The sequence below is a fragment of the Orcinus orca genome, chromosome 3 (genome assembly GCF_937001465.1).
Source record: "Orcinus orca chromosome 3, mOrcOrc1.1, whole genome shotgun sequence".
Classification (NCBI taxonomy): domain Eukaryota; kingdom Metazoa; phylum Chordata; class Mammalia; order Artiodactyla; family Delphinidae; genus Orcinus; species Orcinus orca.
Genome location: NC_064561.1, coordinates 175,009,175 through 175,032,720, shown reverse-complemented (window position 1 = coordinate 175,032,720; position 23,546 = coordinate 175,009,175).

Genomic DNA, 23,546 nt, shown 5'->3' with positions numbered 1-23,546 from the left:
GGGAAAAAAAGAAAAAACTGTAATAGATCTCTTTGAAGAAAGCCTAAAACCAGAGCATGACAGATCAACATATCCTATTAGACTTAACTGTCTGCCAACATAAAACAGTATTTTTTGAGGAAAAATAATGTAACCCAGTGCCTCTTCAAGATATTATCTGAATTTTTCAGAATGCAATAAAAAACACAATTATGTATGGAAAGAAGAAGGGGAAAGAACCATACAAATAAAGAAGGAAAAGGACTCATCAAAATAAATGTGTTGAAAACTAAAACATTTAAAAAAACCTTAAAAGCAGTTAGAGAAAAACAATACATTCATAGAGGAAAATAACAATTGGGAAAAACCCATAAATTTCTCAAAAGAGGTATGGAAGTATAAAACAATGGAACAAATCTTTAAAAAAACAGAAAGAAAAGAATATCAACCCAGATTTTGAAATTCATTGAAAATATCCTTTGGGCATGAATGGCAAAATAAAGACATCCTCAAATGAAAGAAAACAAGAAAATTCATTACTAGCAGTCTTGCTCTAATAGAAAAGTTAAAGGAAGTTCTTCAGGCTGATAGGAAATATCAGAGGAAAACTTGAAACTTTAGGAAGTAAGGAAGAGCAACAGAAATAGTAAATATCTGGACAAATACAAAAGACTATTCTCTTCTCTTAAGTCTGGTTATAGATATATGACTGTTAAAAACGAGACTTCTAACGTTTTCTGGTGTTTTTTGATTTACATAAATGTAACACATTTAGCAACTATAACATAAATGTCAGTTGGCATTTATGCTTATATGATTGCAATGTTTCTATGTCTTCATTGAAGTAGTGCATTATTTCCCCTAGCAACCAATAATAAAAATAATACAAAGAGATATTGCTAGAAGAACAATAGACATGTTAAAACAGAATATTAAAATATTCTAAGTAATCCAAAGCAGGGTAGGCAAGGGGAAGCAATGGAACAAAAAAGAAGGAGCAAATAGAAAAAGAAAATAAATTGGTGCATCTAAATTCAACCATATTAATAACTATGTTAAATGTTAATTGTTCAACACTCCATTTAAAAACTGAGTAACAAGGAAGATCCTATTAGAGGCTAAATTCAAAGGTAGAAATATATTGAAAGTAAAAGATGAAAAAAGATCTACCACACAAAAGTAAGCAAAAGAATGCTATAGTGTCTATAAAATGAACTTTAAGACAAAGAGAATTTACTGAGATAAAGAGGAACATTTCATAAAGATAAAAAAGATTAGGATTGAATGAGTGATACACCTTTCTTCTGTCTGATTGGCAAAGAGGGAAATTTGGAAGGGGGAGTAGGGAAGAAAGCTCTCCTTTTATACAACAATCATAATATGGGGTTATAACATTTTTTAAAGAACATATATGGAAATTGATTATATGGAAAGCAACTTCCTTAAACTGAACAGTACCCTTGGAAAGTCAGTGTGTACCACTAGGAATAAAAGTATATGGATGTTACCTTAAAATGATTGATTGTGCATGTGATTATGGAAATTTATAATACCCACATATAGCTATATAAAATACACAAAAATATGTAAAATGTAATCACTGAAATGAATTTAGTAATAATAGGCATAATAACTAAAACAGTTTTACCATGCCAATATGCCACTATCAAATTTGCTAACTCTCCTTCACTTATAATATTCAGTGTTAGTTAGAATGGAAAAATGATAATAAAAGGCACATTTATCATAACAGCTTTAGTGGTTAGTTTGCAATATATGACAAGATCCTGAAAAACATTCCAAACTTTGTTGTGTAAAATGTTTTTGAAGGGCATATTTCTTTTTTTATTAAGCAGAGCATGGCAAACAGTCAAACCTTTCTATGATTACTCAGAGCCATAATTTAAATGTTAATGCACTTAAGAGGCCATGATAGTCTCCGGTGTCCTTGTCGTTCCCCTTGCCCCCATTTGAAATGATCCTGGTCTCTGAACATCTAGCCATAACCAAGCAAGAACTTATCAATATAGGTTACTTGAGTGCCTCTGCTTTCACGACACACACGCATGCATGCACGCACACATGCAAAATTAAGATACCTATCTCGTTTCGTCAGAGTCTCTGCTCTGGTAGAGATCACGAGACTTCCTTAGGACTTTTCTATCTTTATTTTTCCAGGACATATAATAAAATATTTTGTAAAACACTTCCAGACCAAAAAGAATGAAAAATACTGAACAGGATGATTTTGCTGTGGAGTGGATTTCTGGGGTTGTTTAATGGATAGACGTCAATCAGAAAAGAGGTTTCTTAGTGATTTGCAAGTGACCTTGCCCTGTTTTATACTGTAAGCTCATAAAAGTAAATGAAGGCACAGAAAGCATAATATGAGGTTGGACATGCAAGAAATAAAAATCAAAGGATTGAAAGAGAGCAAAAAGCTTCAGGACATATTTTAGGAGATGAACACAGTGGTCTAAAATTAACAAAATGAAATTCACTGCAGAGAAACATAAAGTCCTTCCCTTAGGTTAAAACAATGGTACGAACAAGTCCAGCTTGGGACGTCATAGATTCTGGACAGTGATCCCCTGTACCAGGCCTGCACTGGCTGCATCCAGTCCTTGGGACATGAGTATTCATGGAACGAAATGATACATACTCCATTCGATCTGTTTAGGGAAATTTCCTTCCAGTGCCTTCAAGGGAAGATTGAATTTCCTAACTACTGCAAACTGCTGCTAATTCTATTCGGAGGTGAACATCAGTGACACCAGCTAATCTAATTCCCCACAGGCTTGGAAAGCTATCTTCATCCTAGTATGGACATGAAAATTAAGCCCCACTAGGTCTACTATACCTAGCAGACCTCTGATGCCACCTGGATCCCCTTCAGAGTCACTTAGTTGTGACTCTCAGCACTGCCATCCCCAGCTGCCACGTAATATTCAAACCCTCTGGTCACTTTGCTTCTCATTAATTGTCACCCTCTCACCATTCTGTGTACTCCTCTGGAATTTTTGGCTTGACACAATTAAACCCTCCTACATTATTATTTTTAATTAGTTTTAATTTTATTATTAAAATTCATTAATGTGTACCAATTTTTAGGAGACCTCTTCAGGTTGACATGTATCCACTAACTTCAAGTTTCATAATTCTCACTCTTTCCATATAATTTAACATTGTTCTTCATTAAGCATAAATTACTCTTACTTACCTGCACGGCTTAACTATCAATGTACTAGAGTGTGGCCAAAAACTAAATTTCAACTTTAGTAGATAGATTTACAGTAGCTGTTGCTCTAAATGAGGAGTATTCAACCAACTTGTGCTTATTTAACTCGGTCTCTTTTATTTAAAACTAAAATCTGTTCTAGTTCCAGCAAAATTTAACAATAGGTAATCCATATGCCTTTTACTTAGAAACTTACATGAATTTCTTAATAAAATTTTGTCAGAAATGTGATTTCCCTAATTTGTTAAAAAGGTTTTCAGGCTAGATTTAAAACTTCGAATCAATTTGCTTAATAGACTAAGTACTAGTTCCTTCATCTATTTTTACTGTGCTCACTTCTGTATTTCTAAATACGTTTCTCTGCTACTGATTCTTGGTTTATCCTATTTAGCTACCATCTACTGATTGCTTGTAATGATAATTGAGGGTTTAGTTCTCTTTCAGTCAATCACCCTTCAGTTTCACTCTCTTGGACCAATCATTCCCTCATTTGTTCATCAGCTCATCAATTATTTGCTAAATACCAATTCAGCGACAGACCATGTTCTAGGCATTGAACATACAGCGATATTACTTACCTCATCACAGCAACACAGAAATTCATTTTTCCATATTATACCATCAGATTGTGAGTGGTAAGGTCTCTGAGGAAAAATAGTGAAGAAGATGGTGCTAGATATTTAGAGAGTGCTGCCTTTGATTTTCTAAGTAGACAATTATACTGTTAACAGATCATCAGGTTGGTGTCTTCCCTTTTGAAATCTCATACCTTTTTTTCCTTATCTCATTACACTGAATTTTAATGAGCGTAACATTTTCCCATAAAGTATGATGTCCCATATAAGATTTTCCTATCAGATTTTGCTTTATGGGGTCAACGTTTTCTGAGTCCTTTTTTCCACTATTTCTCTTTGTGTAGAATGCCCTTCCTCAACTCAGTATCAGTCTCACCGGATTTGGTTGCCTCAACCGATAACTACGCTCTGTCAGGATCCAGGCTAAAGCTCTATTTTTATTTTTACTTTCAAAGTGTTTCTTGATTCTTCAGGAAAAGCCTACATTTTAACAAATTAGGAAATTTAAGTAATTTGTCATATATACATTTACAATTTTTAGCAATATGTACTCACGTTTGTGTCCATGAAATCTCAAAATGTCCCAGAAATCCATAAATAACCTACCGTTACTTGTTGAACATAGGTAACGAGGAACTTGCACACAACCTTGCACATGGGGAGTGAAGGATACACTACTCAGGGCAATGAGGCACGTGGATAATAGATTTACCACTTCAAGGTGAGCAGGGTTTTGAAACATGACCTTGGTTTGGGGGTCATTTTTGGGTTTTGTTTGTTTTTTGCATTTCTCTTTTGAACTGGAAAAATAAAACTCTGGATTTTCAGAGTTGAAAGAGGAAAAAAACGTGTATGCTTTATCTACCAACTACTAACTCTCCTCACACTTTTTTCTACCAAATTGTTTTAAAGGAACTTCACTCTTCAAACCTTTGTCCTATCAGGTCCCTGTGAATGATCACGGGGTGAGGTAATACAGCTTAGACAGCCTGTAAGAGTGACTGCTTATAAGACTGACTGCTTGTAAGACTAACTTGTAGGTGAACTTGTTCAAGTGCTTTGCCCTCGGAGAGGTTTTGTTTCAAGGAAACATTGAAAACTGTCACATCACTAACATGACCAGTGCCAGAGCATACTCACACTCCTTTGAAGATATTGAGGTCAGGCAACTGGTTGACAAAACTCCTGTTTGTGAGCAAAGGGGAGTGTATTTATGACACCCAAATGCATAGTTGTGTCAATGTAAGAGGATGAATTTGTAAGGCTATCCCTTATCTCAGTAAGAAATATTATCTGGAAGCCTGACCCCATGTGTGGATACAGTTTTTAACACTAAATCTCTGTGATTTGGAGAATCAGTTTTGCAATCTTCACCAATATGAAATATGAGCCTCCAGCCTTGAAATATTATAAGCTGCTAGAATAAACACCATATGGGTTACCAAGATGATTTAGAAGAACAAACTTGTGTTTAACGTATACAATCCTGGAAGTTAGATTTCCCTTTGAGCTAATAAATTTTTCCAATGCCTTTCTGACAACTGATAGACCAGTACACCCCCACCCAAATTAATTTTACTGAATGTAAATTATACCTTAATAGAAAAATATACAGTTAAATATATCTGAGAAAATATCAATATTCACAACATATTAATAAAATCAGTGCTTATACTTAGGGATTTTCCAATATTTATTAGGTTCCTCCCTACTCCCATTGTACAATATATTTTCTTTCTCTGCTGGTGATCAAAGTCCGTGGACTCTGCCAGGAGAGTGACTCCTTGGAGTGGGTGAATAGTGTCCCCCAAATAGCTACTTCCACCTGGATGCTCAGAATATGACCTTATTTGGAAATGGAGTCTTTGCAGGTATCAACAATGAACTTAAGATGAGGTCAGACTGGGTTAGGGTGGGCCCTAAATCCAATGCTGGGTCCTTACTAGAGGAAGAAGGCTATGGGAAGACAGAGGCAGAGATTTGAGGTGCAGCTACAAGCTAAGGATGGCATGCAGGCACCAGAAGCTGGGAAGAGGCAAGGATAGATTCTTCCTTAGAACCTTCCAAAAGGAGCAGAGTCCTGCTGATAGTTTGATTTCAGACTTATAGACTCCAGAACTGTGAGAGGATACATTTCTGTTGTTTCTAAGCCCCCTTTATGTGGTAATTTGTGTTAATGCAAACCTAGGAAATGAATACACTTCTCTTCTTGGCCAAAGGACCAGTAGGACAGCAACAGCTGGTGTGTCCCTGGTGGAAATACACCTTCTCTGGGGACCAGGACTTCAAAACCTGCAGAACCCAGCACTGCAAGGGCAGAAAGCACAGTTTGTAAAATGAGACCCTGCTGTTTTTACCCCTTGACTCCTGACCCATGTATTCTTCTTCTCAGAGACACATCGCTATTGAAAGGACTTTGACTCGAAGTGTACGCTGTGTCCTGGGAGAATAGCACCCATTCTTTGGGCATGCCGCCTCTGAGCTGGCACTCTAGCTATGCCTCTAGCAGCCCAGCCCAGCACTTTCTTGGACCAGGCGCCTCTGAGCGGTGAGGAAAGTGAAGTGAACAGTTGGTCCCATGGAAATGGGCTCTTCCTGCACCTCCTGTGCAGTAAAGTGGACCCCCTAGTGGGACACTATATTATGTGAGATCACAGGCTGCCACTGTGGTCCTGGCTAAGGCTCAGTGAGGGGGGCAACAAAATAGGGGAAACGAAGCATTTATATTAAAATATTCTTTTTCATTACTAATTAGTTAATTTAAATAATAATATAATTTTAATAAAATGTATGTTTTCACTAACGTTTGACAACAGATGTAAAACATATATATTATGACTTTAGCTGTCATTATATGGTGTCTATGTTTACTCCCCCATCTTTTTAGGGCCCAATATTAGAACTATCATTATCTTTATTATAATAAGCATTACTCAAGAGTTTTATCTGATTACAGCATGTGAGGTATACCCTAGTGTATGCTTGTGATATGAAATTTGTTTTAATTCAAGTCAATCAACATTTATTAAGTAACAATGGTACTGAGGGGGAGTCCCTTTGAAATGTTCCATCACGGAAGAAAATTTTTTAAAGTTGTATTAGTTATCTTTTTCTGTGTAACAAATTGTCACAGCATTCTGTGGCTTAAAACAATAGTAATCCTTTATTTAAAATTTTTATTTATTTAATTTATTTATTTTTGGCTGCATTGGGTCTTCTTTGCTGCATGCGGGCTTTCTCTAGTTGCTGCGAGTGGGGGCTACTTTTCATTGTGGTGCACGGGCTTCTCATTGCAGTGGCTTCTCTTATTGTGGAGCATGGGCTCTAGGCTTGCGGGCTTCAGTAGTTGTGGCACGCGGGCTTCAGTAGTTGTAGCATGCAGGTTCAGTAGTTGTGGCGCATGGGCTTAGTTGCTCCGTGGCATGTGGGATCTTCCAGGACCAGGGCTCAAATTCCTGTCCCTTGCATTGGCAGGTGGATTCTTAACCACTGCGCCACCAGGGAAGTCCTAGTAATCCTTTACTGACCTGTCAGTTTCTGCAGGTGAGGAATTGAAGGGGACTCAGTGAGGACAGCTGTCCTGTGCTCCATACACGGAACCTCTGACGGAAGATGTGAAGGCTGTGAGCTCGGACCACTTGAGGCTAATCCACCCATGAATCTGGGTTTGATGCTGGCTGTTGGCTGAAAGCTTAGCTGTCACCTTCAGCTGGGACACCTTCATGTGGTTTCCCCGTGTGGACCGGGCTTCCTCGCAAGATGATGGCTGGTTCCCTGTGCGAAGAGAGTGAGAATGAGAGAGAATGAAAGAGAAAGAGTGAGAGAACCAGGAAGAAGCTGTGTTCTTTGAATGACCTTGCCTCAGAAAGTCAATGGCATCACTTCAGCTTTATTCCATTGGTCAGTTGGGGCCAGAATCCCCACCACTCCAGTTTCAGGGGGAGGAGACAGACCACCCTTGTCTGTGGGAAGAGTGCCTGTCCCACTGGAAGAAGAGGTGAGGGATAGGGTAAAATACACTCCCACAGGGATGAAAGAACCCACATCAGTGTGTGTTTTGTGTGCCTGATACTGTATGAGTGTTTTAACCACATTTGTCATGGAATCCTGACATCACTTCCATGAGACAAATAATGTCTCTTTTTTTTTTTTTTACTGTATTTAGGCAAAATCATGTCAGTGTATAATTATATAAAAATATTGGATGTTGCCAAATATTTTACACTCCAAGTCTTTTTACCCAAGGCTGATAACAGGGAACCATTAGACCTTCACTCCTCCCATTTCTTGTTCACACCATAAGAGGGCAAGACACAGACAGTGCGAGTGTGTTCCTGATAAATCATTAATTTTTTTGTGCTAGACTGCTGCTTTTATTAAATTCAATATTTGTGTATGTGTTGAGTGATTGTGTTCTTTTTTTTTTGGAAAGGAAACGGGGGTTGAATCAGAAATCACATTTTTTTCAGGGATGCCACTAAACAGAAGACTTTTTTTTTTTTTTTTTTTTGCTGTACGCGGGCCTCTCACTGTTGTGGCCTCTCCCGTTGCAGAGCACAGGCTCTGGACGCGCAGGCTCAGTGGCCATGGCTCACGGGCCCAGCCGCTCCGCGGCACATGGGATCTTCCCGGACCGGGGCACTAACCCGTGTCCCCTGCATCAGCAGGCGGACTCTCAACCACTGCGCCACCAGGGAAGCCCATAAACGGAAGACTTTTTAATCTGAGTCTGATTAAAATGTTTGTTGCCTGAAGGAAATGAGTTTTTTATTTCACATGATTATCACAGAAAGTCTTACCTTAAAAGGATATCATAAATCATTTGAATAAACTCCCTCATTTGTGAAGCCTAAAGAAGATAAGTTATTTGGCCAAGGTCGCAAGAGTTAGGATGAAACATCAGACCCAAGGTTATGCTTTAATTATAACTTATTTTTAATTAAAAAAAATTAGAGAAATGAAATTATGCTTTAAGATACCACACTGATATTGACATGCCTCCTATTATTTGCTAGATTCATCATTGAATGAGAGCGGACACTTGTTGAAAAACATTATACCACATCAGTCAGAATGATTATGCAAAATTTTTAAATGTGGTGATAATTGCAGAAGGTTACTATGAAAAAGTATTTGCTGTTAATATTGTAAATTTCAGCCTGACATTTGATGCATCAACATTGTATTTTACAACCAGAATGCCACTCGAAATTCTATATATAGTAAGTAGTCTAAATTTGCTGGAAAAAGGGAAGCACATGCATACACAGGTATTTCTGAATGTTGTTGGCAGCTTTACCAGAGCAAGTTTGTCTTTTAACTTTTGATTATTAAACAGCAGTTGAGTAGACATTTTCTCTGTATCAGACATGATTTATCTTTGCAAACATAATTTTCTTCCACAAGACAAAGAAACTACTAATGGTCATTTTTATTGCACATAGTAAAAAAAAAAGTAAAATTGATTACAGTTGTGAACAATAAGTAGTATGCAAAACAGTCAAATATGTGTATATTTCACACATAAGAAAACATATGGGACACTAATGGATTTTATTGACAACTTCATAAAAGAGCAGCCTTCCAAGACTGACATATTATTTATCTTAAAATTTCAAAATTAATACTAGTGATGGAAATACTCTTTGTCATTTATTTATTTTGTATAATTGACAAATAAAAATTCTAGGATGATCCAATATATGTATTTATTGTGAAATGATTACCATAATAAACTTAATTAACATACCCATCACCTCACATAATTACTTTCTTCTGTGTGTGGTGAGAACACTTAACATCTACTGTCTCAGCAAATTTCAAGTACACAATACAGCAGTATTAACTATACTCACCATGTTGTACATTAGATCCATAGAACTTATTCATCTTATAAATGAAAATTTGTACCCTCTGACCAATATCTCCCCATTTCTTCCACCCCTTAGCCCCTGACAACCACTGTTCTACTCTATGGTTCTGTGAGTTTGACTTTTCTAGGTTTCATATATTAGTGAGATTATTCACTTATATGTTTGCTTATATATTTGAGTATTTGATTTCTGTGTTTGGATTATTTCACTGAGCATAATATTCTGCAGGTTCACCCATGTTGTCAAAAATGGCAGGATTTCCTTTTTATGGCTGAATAATGGTCTACTGATTCCATTGTGTGTGTGTTTGTGTATTACATTTTCTTTATCCATTCATCTGCTAAATAGACCCTTAGGTTGTTTCCATATCTTGGCTGTAGTGAATAATGTTACAATGAACAGGGGAGTGCAGATATCTCTTTGAGATACTTATTTCATTTCCTTTGGATATATACCCAGAAGTGGGCTCGTTGAATCATATAGTAGTTCTATTTTCAATTTTTTGAGGAAATTCTGTCCTGCATTCCATAGAGACTGTGCCAGTTACATTCCCAAAATAGTGTCCAAGGGTTCCCTTTTCCTTACACACTTGCCTACACTTGTTATCATTTATCTTTTTGGTAATAGCCATGCTAACAGGTGATATCTCATAGTGTTTTTTATTTGCTTTTTCTTTATGATTAGTGACATTGAGTATTTTTTCATATGACATTTTTAGAAAAATACCTATTCAGGTCCTTTACTTATTTTTCAATCAGGATACTTTTTTTTTTTTTTTTTGCTATTGAGTTTTGTGAGTTGCTTACATATTTTGTATATTAACCTCTTCTCAGATATATGGTTTGTGAATATTTTTTCCCCATTTTGTAGGTTGCCTTTTCATTCTGTTGATTGTTACCTTTGTTGTGCAGAAACTTTTTAGTTTGATAAAGTCCCAATACTCTCTCTCCTAAACATACTCAAGCATATCTGATGTGAAAGGAGATTTTTTTCAACTCTATCTCATGATCTGTTAGAAATAAGTTTATATTATTTTAATTAAACAATGACTAAAATCCTGCTTTTAAAAATTGGAATAGATTACCAGGAATGCTGATGTTCGTTTATGAATTGATGTATCAGCATACATAGAAGTCTCAATCAGATAACCAGCACATAGTTAGAATGTGCAGAATGTGTTGTTAGAATATAGTGTTTAGCCTCAATATTATGTAATCAATAAAGTTGAAAACTCACAACCTGAGTTCGTGTATAATTACCCAAAACTGCTTGGGTTTGCTATGGACTAAATTGTGCCTCCCCCCACCCACCCTGCACCACTTCAATTCACATGTCAAAGCCTTAAGCCCCACGTGGTATTTGGAGATTAGAGCTTTAGGGAGGCAATTAAGGTTAAATGAGGTCATAAGGGTGGGGCCCTAATCTGATGGGATTGGTGTCCTTGTAAAAGGAGGAGGTGAAACCAGAGAACTCTCTGTCTCTCTGTCTCTTTCTCTCTCCCCCTCTCCTGTCTCGTGTGTGTGCACATGAACTGAAGAAAGACCATGAGAAGACACAGCAAGAAAGTGTCCATCTGTAAGCCAGGAAGAAAGGTCTTACCAGAAACTGACTCTGTTGGACCATCACTTCGGACTTGCAGCCACATGAACTGTGAGAGAATGAATTTCTGTTCTTTAGGTTACCTAGAGTCTGGGCTCTTGTTATGGCAGCCCAAGCAGACTAATACAGATTTCTCAACAGACTAGACAGAATAACTGCATTATTGTACCAATAATCTCTCATTTATGAGAGAAATATCACTCTTTTTTTAAAGTACAATTTTTTCATCCTTAGAGTTCATAAATCCCATTCACATATTATGTAACAATAACTAGAAAAATATGGGTGGTTGAAACAGGAAAATAGAGTTAAAGTGGATGGTGAACAGAAATAGTGGATGGTGTGTTTTACAGCACACCATAGGAGAGAGGAAGCTGGGTTAAAAATCATCAGAGACTTGGATTTGCATTTTTAACTAACAGGTAAGTGAAGGGATATAAAAGAGAGGCTTATCATTAAAAATCCTGCCTATCATTGCTGGAAAGTCACATTGAATAACATTGTTATATAATTTAGGTATTGATCTGCTATCTGATGTAGTAAATTTACTAGCATATTAACTCACCTTATTAATTCCTCATCCATTATCTAACCATTTTCCACTCTCCGGGAGTAGCCCATCCTCAGCAGATTCTAAGTGAGGCCAATGGTGGATGAGCTCGGATTGAAGCATGTTCTCCCTCCCTCAGCTTTGCTGCACCACTTTGCCTGCTCTGGAGATCATGGAATCTGATATTCTTCTCATCCATTCTACACCATTAAGTGGCAGGCTGGTCTTTCTCAGCTGACTGAAGCATGTGAGCAGGCTAAAGCAAACAATGGCATAATTGTTGATTAATACTAAGATACATATAAGAGAATGAGGAAGACTTCAATATCTCAAAGTTGTATTTTCATTAGAATAGGTAATAAATAGAATCTAGGGTTGGGATATTGTTTAGGTGACAGAGTAAAGTTAGAAATATTTTTTAAAATGTCACAAACTATAAATGCTATGTCTCTATGTCATTTTGCGTGTAAAGAAACCTAAAATAAACACATTTTCTGTTAAATTATAAGACTATGTTTATATTTAATTTCCATTTAAGGATTTCTCTTCTATTCCTTTCATCTCATAAAACAAACAACCCATCACCTCCACAGGTACCACCCCCAACACACAGGGAATGCACACACATGCGCGCGCGCACACACACACACACACACACACACACAGACTCACTCACACACTTCTTGTATGTGATATGTGGTCACAGACTTACCATAGGCCTACTAGGACTCTAGGTAAGAGGACCAATTTTTGGGTCTCCAAAAGGATGAAAATACATGGCCACACAAAAACTTGTATACAAATATTCATAGCAGCATTATTCATAATAGGTAAAAAGTGGGAACAACCCAAATGGCCTTTAGCTGACAAACAAAATGCAGTACAATTGACCCTTGAACAACAGGTCTGAACTGTGCAGGTCCACTTATACACAGATTTTTTCCATAGTAAATACTACAGTAACTACACAATCCAAGATCCTACTTTGTTTATTGGTGTCCGTATCCTTTCCATATAAATAGGCTTGGGGAATAAGGGTTTCAAGAGGATCCAAACTTTACATTATGAACAATCTGAAAGATAATACTTTTCATTCATACATTCGATCTTGATTTTGATATGAAATGAAAATTAGGTTAGATCACATTTAGTAATTAAAAATTATTGTATGAGGAGATATCTCTAAAAATAGACTTAAATATGCTTTTGCGTTAGAAGATAAAAATCCAACCAGTTAAAAAAAAGCTGTTGAGTTTCAGGATTTTTTTATTCTATAAATTACCACAAAAAGCAACATAATCAAAAGGAACACTGGAAAAAATTACAAACGAGTTAGTATTGTATTTTGCTCTCAATTCTATAGCAAATATGATTCTTAATAGCAAAAGAAATATTTGACACAGACTTTTATTTTTTTCTGACACAGACTTTTGTTATGAACATGGATACTAAACCAAGGTCTGTAAAACTATAACAGTTTTTAAATAGATTTTTTTCACATGAAATTACTTTCAGCTTTTATTCAGTTTTATGGATCCAATACACATTGATAAAAGAAGTCACAATAATTGAAAATGAGTACTTAGTGATACAGCACCTTTCACAAGATATTTTGCAACCTTTAATACCAGTGAACAATAAATGATAAAACAGATTGTAACAATTGGCTTTTCTTCTGGTTATAGATGGATTTGTTTAAGGTCATTTGCCCATGGAGGGGCAAGTGGAAATACCATCAGCTGTAATTCTCTATGGTTTCATTTGATGAGACCAGAGTTGCCCAGAGGCAATTTATCAGGGGGTCTGGTGATGGACAACTGATCCAGCAGTCTGTAAGACTGAGGGCATTGGATTTCTGAGAATCCTTAGCATGGGACCTTCTCTTGGAATAGTCTTCGAATTGTGTGGAATTCTGAATTGATTATTTAATTGTGAAATGTCAACCTAAGGATTGACTTCTTGAAATTTCACTGCTGTACTTGTTAACAGTAAGATAACAATAAGATATTTGTTGTTAACTGATAAGATACAATAGCTAAAATATACTCAAATCCCCTGGAGAGTAGGAGGTGGATAAAATCCATCTGATGGTGTTCAAAGGTCGGTTCAAGAGCACTTCTTCTCTGATGTGTCTTCTAGTGCATGAAATCTTCTGGTTGAACATTATGAAGAGATTGTTCAGGAAGATGTTATAGGAAGCTGAGGTTAACCTGTTGGTGATAGGTCTGGCTATAGTACATGAGTCCCTTGCAACATTTTGCCATGTCTTCATGCAGCAGGGAAGAGTCTAGTAAGAAGCTGAAATTCCTACAGGCACCAGTCTTCCAGCTACCAATTCATAGGAAGATAATGGATATGTCTCTGAGGGAAGAAACCATATGGCCATAAAGGATAGTGGGAGGTCCTTTAGAAAAAGGAGCTTCAGGGTTTCTGAAAGCTTCGCTAATTCTAATGTAAGGATGTCATTTGTTCTTTCAACCTTCCCAGAAGATTGTAGGTAATAATGGCATTGTGGTATTTGAGTAAGTGTTCGTGCCTTACAGAGGTTTTTGTTTTGTTTTGTTTCTGTTTTTGTTTTCTGTAATGCATCCTGTAAAGTTAGTAGAGTTTCAGTCTCTTCGTAAAAAGTTGGTATGCTCCTGGTTGGAAACAAAATCAAGTAGCTTTCTGGAAACTGTAATTGCTGTAGATCTTCAGAAATGAATATTTTCAACCCATCCTGAAAATATACATATACAATTACTGAACAATGACCCTGAATAAAAATCCATCTCAAGGTGTTCAGAGGGACCTTAGAAGCTTTGGTTCATGACTGTGTGTCACCTTTACACTTATGCTATTGACAGTTGACATAAGCCATGAAAATATGTCAGCTATCTTTTTAAACTTTCTCCACTAAGGTTGATTGAAGAAAGTAATCAATTTATATGTATCATGACAAGAAGTTTCATGGAGAAATTTAACTAATCTCCATTTAAAATCATCTGGTACCACCAAGAGTCTGTTTTGGGAGTGAGATTAACAGAGTGAAGGGTACAACCAGATCGTTTCATTCTTCCTTTTCAAAATCAGAGACTAAACATTGTATTCTATAATGGCCTCTTTGACTCTCTCCAGAGATTTATCTTTTGAGGGTTTAGATAGAATTGTAACTGGTTAAGCTTACCTGTTTGGCTGGACAATTTCTTTTAGTTTCCATATTATTATTTTTTTATATGGGCTTAAAGCTTTACAAGAGCCATCTCTTTACAAGTAGGAGTACAACTAAAAGTTTCTTGACTTGTAGTCCATTTTTGTTTTCAGTGGGTGTTCCAGGTAATGAGAAAACTTTTTGTTTCCAAAACATCCCAAAGTCATGTACTACTCCAAAAGCATGCCTGCTATCAATATGTATATGCACTCTGAACTTTGGCTTATTGAAAAATTCTAGCAAGTTCAATAAGTTCTTCCATCTGGGCAGATTTTATCTCAGGTAGAGGACTGTATCTAAAGGAGAGTTTATTATTTTTTTAAAGGTTTCTTTTGATGTGGACCATTTTTAAAGTCTTTACTGAATTTGTTACAATATTGCTTCTGTTTTATGTTTTGGTTTTTTGGCTGCAAGGCATGTGTGATCTTAGCTCCACAACCAGGGATCGAACATGCACCCTCTGCATTGGAAGGTGAAGTCTTAACCACTGGACCACCAGGGAATTCCATAAAGGGAGAGTTTAAATTAGTGGTGGCATATAGTTTGATAACCTACAGACTCAGTTTTGAGTAGGACACACCAACAAGTAATATTAGGTCAGTGTTCTCAATGGGAGCCTCTGATACATCTAAGTGAGGTATCAAAAGTTTCCTAACCCACATAAGATAATCCCAAGGTCCCTCTTTTTCAGATAGAGATTTGAGAATGGTGGGACTCAGGATGTTGTAGTGGTGAATAGTAGTATAAGAGGAAGAAAGTAACAGAATCTCACAGCATCAATTAGCTGGCTGTTGTGTGGCTACTGACTGAGAATCAGGAGGTGAAGTACGGAGCCTAGAGCTAGTTTAGCACAAGTATTGACAAGTTTTTAGTGGTAACTATTGCCCTAAGATGAGTGTGAGGGGTGGTTGAGGATAAGCCTTTGCAACTGGGTAAAAGGTGAGACTATATGTAGTAAGTGATGAATTTTTGATCTTTCCCATAAACCATCAAAAGGGCAGAAAGGTTTGTCCAAATCACTCATGCGTAGGTAGACAAAAATAAATAAATACATAAAAATAAAAAGTATTTTGTAGCTAAGGAAGCTTTTAAAGAAACTCCCTAAGGTTCTAGAAGTCCTGTTCATATTTGGGTTCCCAAAGCCACGGGTCTCTTACTGAGGCAATTAATAAAGGAGAGCTGCAGTCTCAGAGGAATTTGGCTTCCAGTGTCTGCAACACACAATTAAACCTAGAAATCTTCTCAACTGTTATGTAAGAGCTCTAGGATAAGTGTGGATAGGCTTTAGTCTGTAGAGAGAGATTTTTTTTTTTTATTCTGTAGATATAGGTCATGGCCTAAATAATGGACTGTGTTTTGGTAAAATTGTAATTTATCTTCTGCAACTTTATGTCTTTTTTTCTTCTAACCTTGAGAACAAGAAAATGGGATCCTTTTAATAGATTTCCTTGTTCTTTCAACACAGTAGGAGATCATCTACTTATTGTATCAGAACTGAATCACAAAGGAAATTTAGGTCTTTTAAGTCTTGATCGAGGGCCTCAGAAAAATAGGAGGGGCCTTCAGTGAATCCCTAGAGCATAAGTGTCCAGGTATATTTTTGTCCTCCCCAGGTACAGGCGTAAAGCTCTTGACCATCCTAGTCTACAGGCACACTGAAAAAGGCACATTCTATTATAATGAAATCAGTGGCTCCAGAGGAATTGAAGACAGGACGATATTTGGGATAGGTATCACTGGGAGTTGAGGGATAACAATTTTGTTTATGGTCCTGATTGAACAAATCAGTATCTTCAGTGGGTTTTTTTTTTTGGTTTGTTTGTTTGTTTGTTTTACTGGCAGGACAATCTTTATTGCAGTATCCCTTCTGTTACAATATTTACAGGCATCCTGAGAATAGTTGAGGACCCCAACACAAAGAGCAGATTTCAGACCTGGTGTTGACATACCACGTCGATGCAGACTTGACAAGCTATGAGAGGCAAGGCACAAGGGGATGCCATGGGTCCTGCACCTGTTTGAAGGCTGGGGTCTGAGGATGAGCAGTGCAGAAGTTTTCTCCAGGAAGAATGGAAATAAATGAAGCTTCACCCAAATGAGAAAGACAGAAGCTATTTCCTCAGACCTTGCTGAAGCAAAGGGGGTTGGCCACCGTCACTTGCATTTGGCAGAGACTCAAAGGCAGGCAGGGGAGTGGGCAAGGTTTATAGTGTAAAAGGAGAAGACTTCACATGTGCTCTAACTAGAGGCTGTTGGTCTGGGGAAGCTGAAGACAGGTAACTAGAAGTGCGGCATCTCATATGATTGCTTAGAGGAACATATTTGGCTTTCTTTAGTTGGTCCTGCTTCCTAACAGGGACAAAAATGAATAAAGCTGGCAGTCATTCACCAAGTCCTGATCTTTCTGGGTCTAAAGCTTACAGAGCTTGGTGTGTGGATTCCTGAGCTGGTTGCTGCCAGGTGGTGATTCAGACTTACATTGTCATACGTGGTCTGACTAGTGTCCATTTGTATATTCAGCCTCTCATTCACCATTAGCAGTGATATTATCAGCAAGCTATTATGTTGCAAAGAAAGGAATTTTGTTGTGCAGAAATAAGCAAAGATGGGAGCAGAAACTTATGGAGCACATAATCCACTCCTCTTAATTTGCCTTATAAAAACATGCATAAAATCCTTGGCACAGATTTTGAAATGATTAAATATCATAAACATGTTTTGGAAGTCTGCCTATAAAAATCTCTCAATACTGTCTGTCCCTGCCACGTAGGAGTTCAGCCCAGAGGAACCATAACCTACTAAAAAGTTCCTTGTAAGAATTACCCTCAAAAGGAAGGGCCAACTTTGTCTTTCGTTTTATATATCCCCCGAGAAGTTTCGTTAGATCATGATTTCACATATCTCTATGTGGATTTTAAATTCCTCCTCATATTTTGTAATGGAATTGTTTACATGTCTCCTAAAATGTGGATGCATATCTTACTAACCTTCATTCTTGAGTGTCCCATCTGAAATTGCCCTCTTTTCCAGACTAGGTTTCTTTTCTTGTATGTCTGATTCCTCTTCTCACAAACCTTTCAGTCATTCAGTTCCCAAAACATTGATTCCCACCCTTACCTCCAATGTCTCATCATCAGCGTCTGTGTGCAGCTAAATCTACCTTTAACATTTATCTTGAGACTCTTTCTTTCTCTTTTCTTTCACTGACACTTACTTAATTTGGGTTCCCATTAAATCGCAAATAGTGTAGTGCTTTCTCACATTCCAGCCATGCTCCGCCTGACTCAACATAATCATTGCTGTCAGGTTAATTTTCCTTAAGGCTATACCTGACCATTTAACTCTGCTGCTGAATAACTTCACTTTGATCTTACAGAGGAAAGCCCAAACTACGCAACCATGTGGCACACTATACTCTTCATCATCATTTCTGATACTCCCTTTTCCAATTTATGAGCTCCTATAACTCTTAATTGGGGCCTAGCATGTTATTTAATAATCTCAGCCCCACATCACACATATCTATGTACATGCCCAAAGTGTCACGTTGACAGAAAGATTTATGAGTAGCACATCCAAGTCTGACTCAGTTTTCTTCTTTTCAGAATTTAGAATAATGGACAGCATTTATTAAACAAGAAAATTGAATAAATGAGTCAATAAACATGTAATATCATAAAAATGCAATGAGAGTGGCAAAATATAAACTTTGATAAATGCTATGATTGTGGCAAAGTTAGATGCTCTAGTATCATAGTGGTTAATTTCTATAGTGAATATGCTAAACAGAGTTCGGATCTGAGGTAAATCTTGAATGAATTATAGGATTTTCTCCACAGGAATAAGGGAAAACACCATGCTAGTGACTGGGAATAATTTCAGGAAAATTTTCATATCAGTTACAGTAAGCATCTTTTTAAAAAAAATTTATTGAAATATAGTTGATTTACAAATGTGTTTAATTTCTGCTGTATAGCAAAGTGACTCAGTTATACATATATCTATTCTTTTTCATATTCTTTTCCATTATGTCTTATTACAGGATATTGACTATAGTTCCCTGTGCTATACAGTAGGACCTTGTTGTTTATCCATCCTATTTATGCTAGTTTGCATCTGTTAATCCCAAACTCCCAGTCTTTACAGTGAGCATCTTAATCTAGTTAGATAATAGAGAATCTTGAGTATCATTGAATGAATCCTTATTTCCCCCATCCCTTCGTTTCCTTCTAAAGTATTGAAATGGGTACAGGAAAAAACAATGCTGCGGATAAGAAACTAGAAATTAACTGGCACAATAATATGAACATGTGATTTAAATTTAAATATCTTGCACTGTGATAAACATTAGTAATTAAAGTTGTAAAAAATAGCTTTAACTCTGCAGTGACAGAAAGAAAATAAAGCAGGATCTAAGACATATGTTTCTTCTTGATCTGACTTCAAGAATAAACACTTGGGGGACGAGGGGAAGATGGCGGAAGAGTAAGACGCGGAGATCACCTTCCTCCGCACAGATACACTAGAAGTACATCTACACGTGGAACAACTCCTACAGAACACCTACTGAACGCTGGCAGAAGACCTCAGACCTCCCAAAAGGCAAAAAACTCCCCCACGTACCTGGGTAGGGCAAAAGGAAAAAAGAATAAACAGAGACAAAAAAAAAAAAAAAAGGGATAGGACTTGCACCAGTGGGAGGGAGCTGTGAAGGAGGAAAGGTTTCCACACACTAGGAAGCCCCTTCGCGGGCAGAGACTGCGGGAGGCAGAGGGGGGAGCTTCGAAGCCACGGAGGAGTGCACAGCAACAGGGGTGCAGAGGGCAAAGCGGGGAGATTCCCGCACAGAGGATCGGTGCCGACAGGCACTCACCAGCCTGAGAGGCTTGTCTGCTCACCCGCCAGGGTGGGCGGGGCTGCGAGCTGAGGCTCGGGCTTTGGTCGGAGCACAGGGAGAGGACTGGGGTTGGCGGCGTGAATACAGCCTGAAGGGGTTAGTGCGCCACGGCTAGCCGGGAGGGAGTCCGGGGAAAAGTCTGGAACTGCCTAAGAGGCAAGAGACCATTGTTTCCTGGTGCGCGAGGAGAGGGATTAAGAGCGCTGCTTAAAGGAGCTCCAGAGACGGGCGGGAGCAGCGGCTAAAGGCGCGGACCCCAGAGACGGGCATGAGACTCTAAGGCTGCTGCTGCCGCCGCCAAGAAGCCTGCGTGCGAGCACAGGTCACTCTCCACACCTCCCTTCCGGGGAGCCTGTGCAGCCTGCCACTGCCAGGGTCCCGGGATCCAGGGACAACTCCCCCTGGAGAACGCACGGCGAGCCTCAGGCTGGTGCAACGTCACGCCGGCCTCTGCCGCCTCAGGCCCGCCCCGCACTCCATGCCCCTCCCTCCCCCCGGCCTGAGTGAGCCAGAGACCCCGAATCAGCGGCTCCTTTAACCCCGTCCTGTCCAAGCAGAAAAACAGACGCCCTCCAGCGACCTACACGCAGAGGCGGGGCCAAATCCAAAGCTGAGCCCCCGGGAGCTAAGAGAACAAAGAAGAGAAAGGGAAATCTCTCCCAGCAGCCTCAGAAGCAGCGGATTAAAGCTCAACAATCACCTTGATGTACCCTGCATCTGTGGAATACATGAATAGACAACGAATCATCCCAAAGTGAGGAGGTGGACTTTGAGCACAAGATTTATGATTTTTTTTCCCCTTTTCCTCTTTTTGTGAGTGTGTATGTGTATGCTTCTGTGTGAGATTTTGTCTGTATAGCTTTGCTTCCACCATTTGTCCTAGGGTTCTATCCGTCCGTTTTTTTTTTAATTTTTTTCTTTCTTAATAATTAATTTTAATAACTCTATTTTATTTTACTTTATCTTCTTTCTTTCTTTCTTTCTTTTTTTCCTTCCTTCCCTCCTTTAGACAACGAATCATCCCAAATTGAGGAGGTGGACTTTGAGCGCAAAATTTATGATTTTTTCCCCTTGTCCTCTTTTTGTGAGTGTGTATGTGTATGCTTCTGTGTGAGATTTTGTCTGTATAGCTTTGCTTCCACCATTTGTCCTAAGGTTCTACCGATACTTTTTATTTTCTTAATAATTATTTTTTAATTTAATAACTTTACTATATTTTACTCTATTTTGTTTTACATTATCTTCCTTCTTTCTTTCTTTTTTCCTTCCTTCCCTCCTTTCTCCTTCCTTCTTTCCTCCCACCGTCCTTCCCTCCCTCCCTCCTTCCTTCCTTCCTTTCTTTCTTTCCTTCTTTTCTTCTTCCTTCCTTCCTTCCTTCCTCCCTTTCTTTCTTTCTTTCTTTTCTTCTTTCTTTCTTTCTTTCTTTCTTTCTTTCTTTCTTTCTACTTCTACTAGTTCTTTCTCTCTAATTTTTCTCCCTTTTATTCTGAGCTGTGTGGAGGAAAGGCTCTTGGAGCTGCAGCCAGGAGTCAGTGCTGTGCCTCTGAGGTGGGAGAGCCAACTTCAGGACACTGGTCCACAAGAGACTTCCCAGCTCCACATAATATCAAACGGCGAAAATCTCCCAGAGATCTCCATCTCAACGCCAGCACCCAACTTCACTCAACGACCAGCAAGCTGCAGTGCTGGACACCCTATGCCAAACAACTAGCAAGACAGGAACACAACCCGACCCATTAGCAGAGAGGCTGTCTAAAATCATAATAAGTCCACAGACACACCAAAACGCACCACCAGACGTGGACCTGCCCACCAGAGAGACAAGATCCAGCCTCATCCACCAGAACACAAGCACTAGTCCCCTCCACCAGGAAGCCTATACAACACACTGAAACAACCTTAGCCACTGGGGACAGATACCAAAAACAACGGGAACTACAAACCTGCAGCCTGCAAAAAGGAGACCCCAAACACAGTAAGATAAGCAAAATGAGAAGACAGAAAAACACACTACAGATGAAGGTGCAAGATAAAAACCCACAAGACCTAACAAATGAAGAGGAAATAGGCAGTCTACCTGAAAAAATAATCAGAATAATGATAGTAAAGATGATCCAAAATCTTGGAAATAGAATAGACAAAATGCAAGAAACATTTAACAAGGACCTAGAAGAACTGAAGATGAAACAAGCAACGATGAACAACACAATAAATGAAATGAAAACTACTCTAGATGGGATCAATAGCAGAATAACTGAGACAGAAGAACGGATAAGTGACCTGGAAGATAAAATAGTGGAAATAACTACTGCAGAGCAGAATAAAGGAAAAAGAAAGAAAAGAAATGAGGACAGTCTCAGAGACCTCTGGGACGACATTAAATGTACCAACATTCAAATTATAGAGGTTCCAGAAGAAGAAGAGAAAAAGAAAGGAACTGAGAAAATATTTGAAGAGATTATAGTTCCCTAATATGGGAACTTCCCTAATATGGGAAAGGAAATAGTTAATCAAGTCCAGGAAGCACAGAGAGTCCTATACAGGATAAATCCAAGGAGAAATATGCCAAGACACATACTGATCAAACTGTCAAAAATTAAATACAAAGAAAGCATATTAAAAGCAGCAAGGGAAAAACAACAAATAACACACAAGGGAATCCCCATAAGGTTAACAGCTGATCTTTCAGCAGAAACTCTACAAGCCAGAAGGGAGTGGCAGGACATATTTAAAGTGATGAAGGAGAAAAACCTGCAACCAAGATTACTCTACCCAGCAAGGATCTCATTCAGATTTGATGGAGAAATTAAAACCTTTACAGACAAGCAAAAGCTGAGAGAGTTCAGCACCACCAAACCAGCTCTACAACAAATACTAAAGGAACTTCTCTAGGCAAGAAACACAAGAGGAGGAAAAGACCTACAATAACGAACCCAAAACAATTTAGAAAATGGGAATAGGAACAATACATATCGATAATTACCTTAAATGTAAATAGACTAAATGCTCCCACCAAAAGACACAGATTGGCTGAATGGATACAAAAACAAGACCCATATATATGCTATCTACAAGAGACCCACTTCAGACCTAGAGACACATACAAACTGAAAGTAAGGGGATGGAAAAAGGTATTCCATGCAAATGGAAACCAAAAGAAAGCTGGAGTAACAATTCTCATATCAGACAAAATAGACTTTAAAATAAAGACTATTACAAGAGACAAAGAAGGACACTACATAATGATCAAGGGATTGATCCAAGAAGAAGATATAACAATTGTAAATATTTATGCACCCAACATAGGAGCACCTCAATACATAAGGCAAATACTAACAGCCATAAAAGGGGAAATCAACAGTAACACATTCATAGTAGGGGACTTAAACACTCCACTTTCACCCATGGACAGATCATCCAAAATGAAAATAAATAAGGAAACACAAGCTTTAAATGATACATTAAACAAGATGGACTTAATTGATACTTATAGGACACTCCATCCAAAAACAACAGAATACACATTTTTCTCAAGTGCTCATGGAACATTCTCCAGGATAGATCATATCTTTGGTCACAAATCAAGTCTTGGTAAATTTTAGAAAATTGAAAATGTATCAAATATCTTTTCTGACCACAATGCTA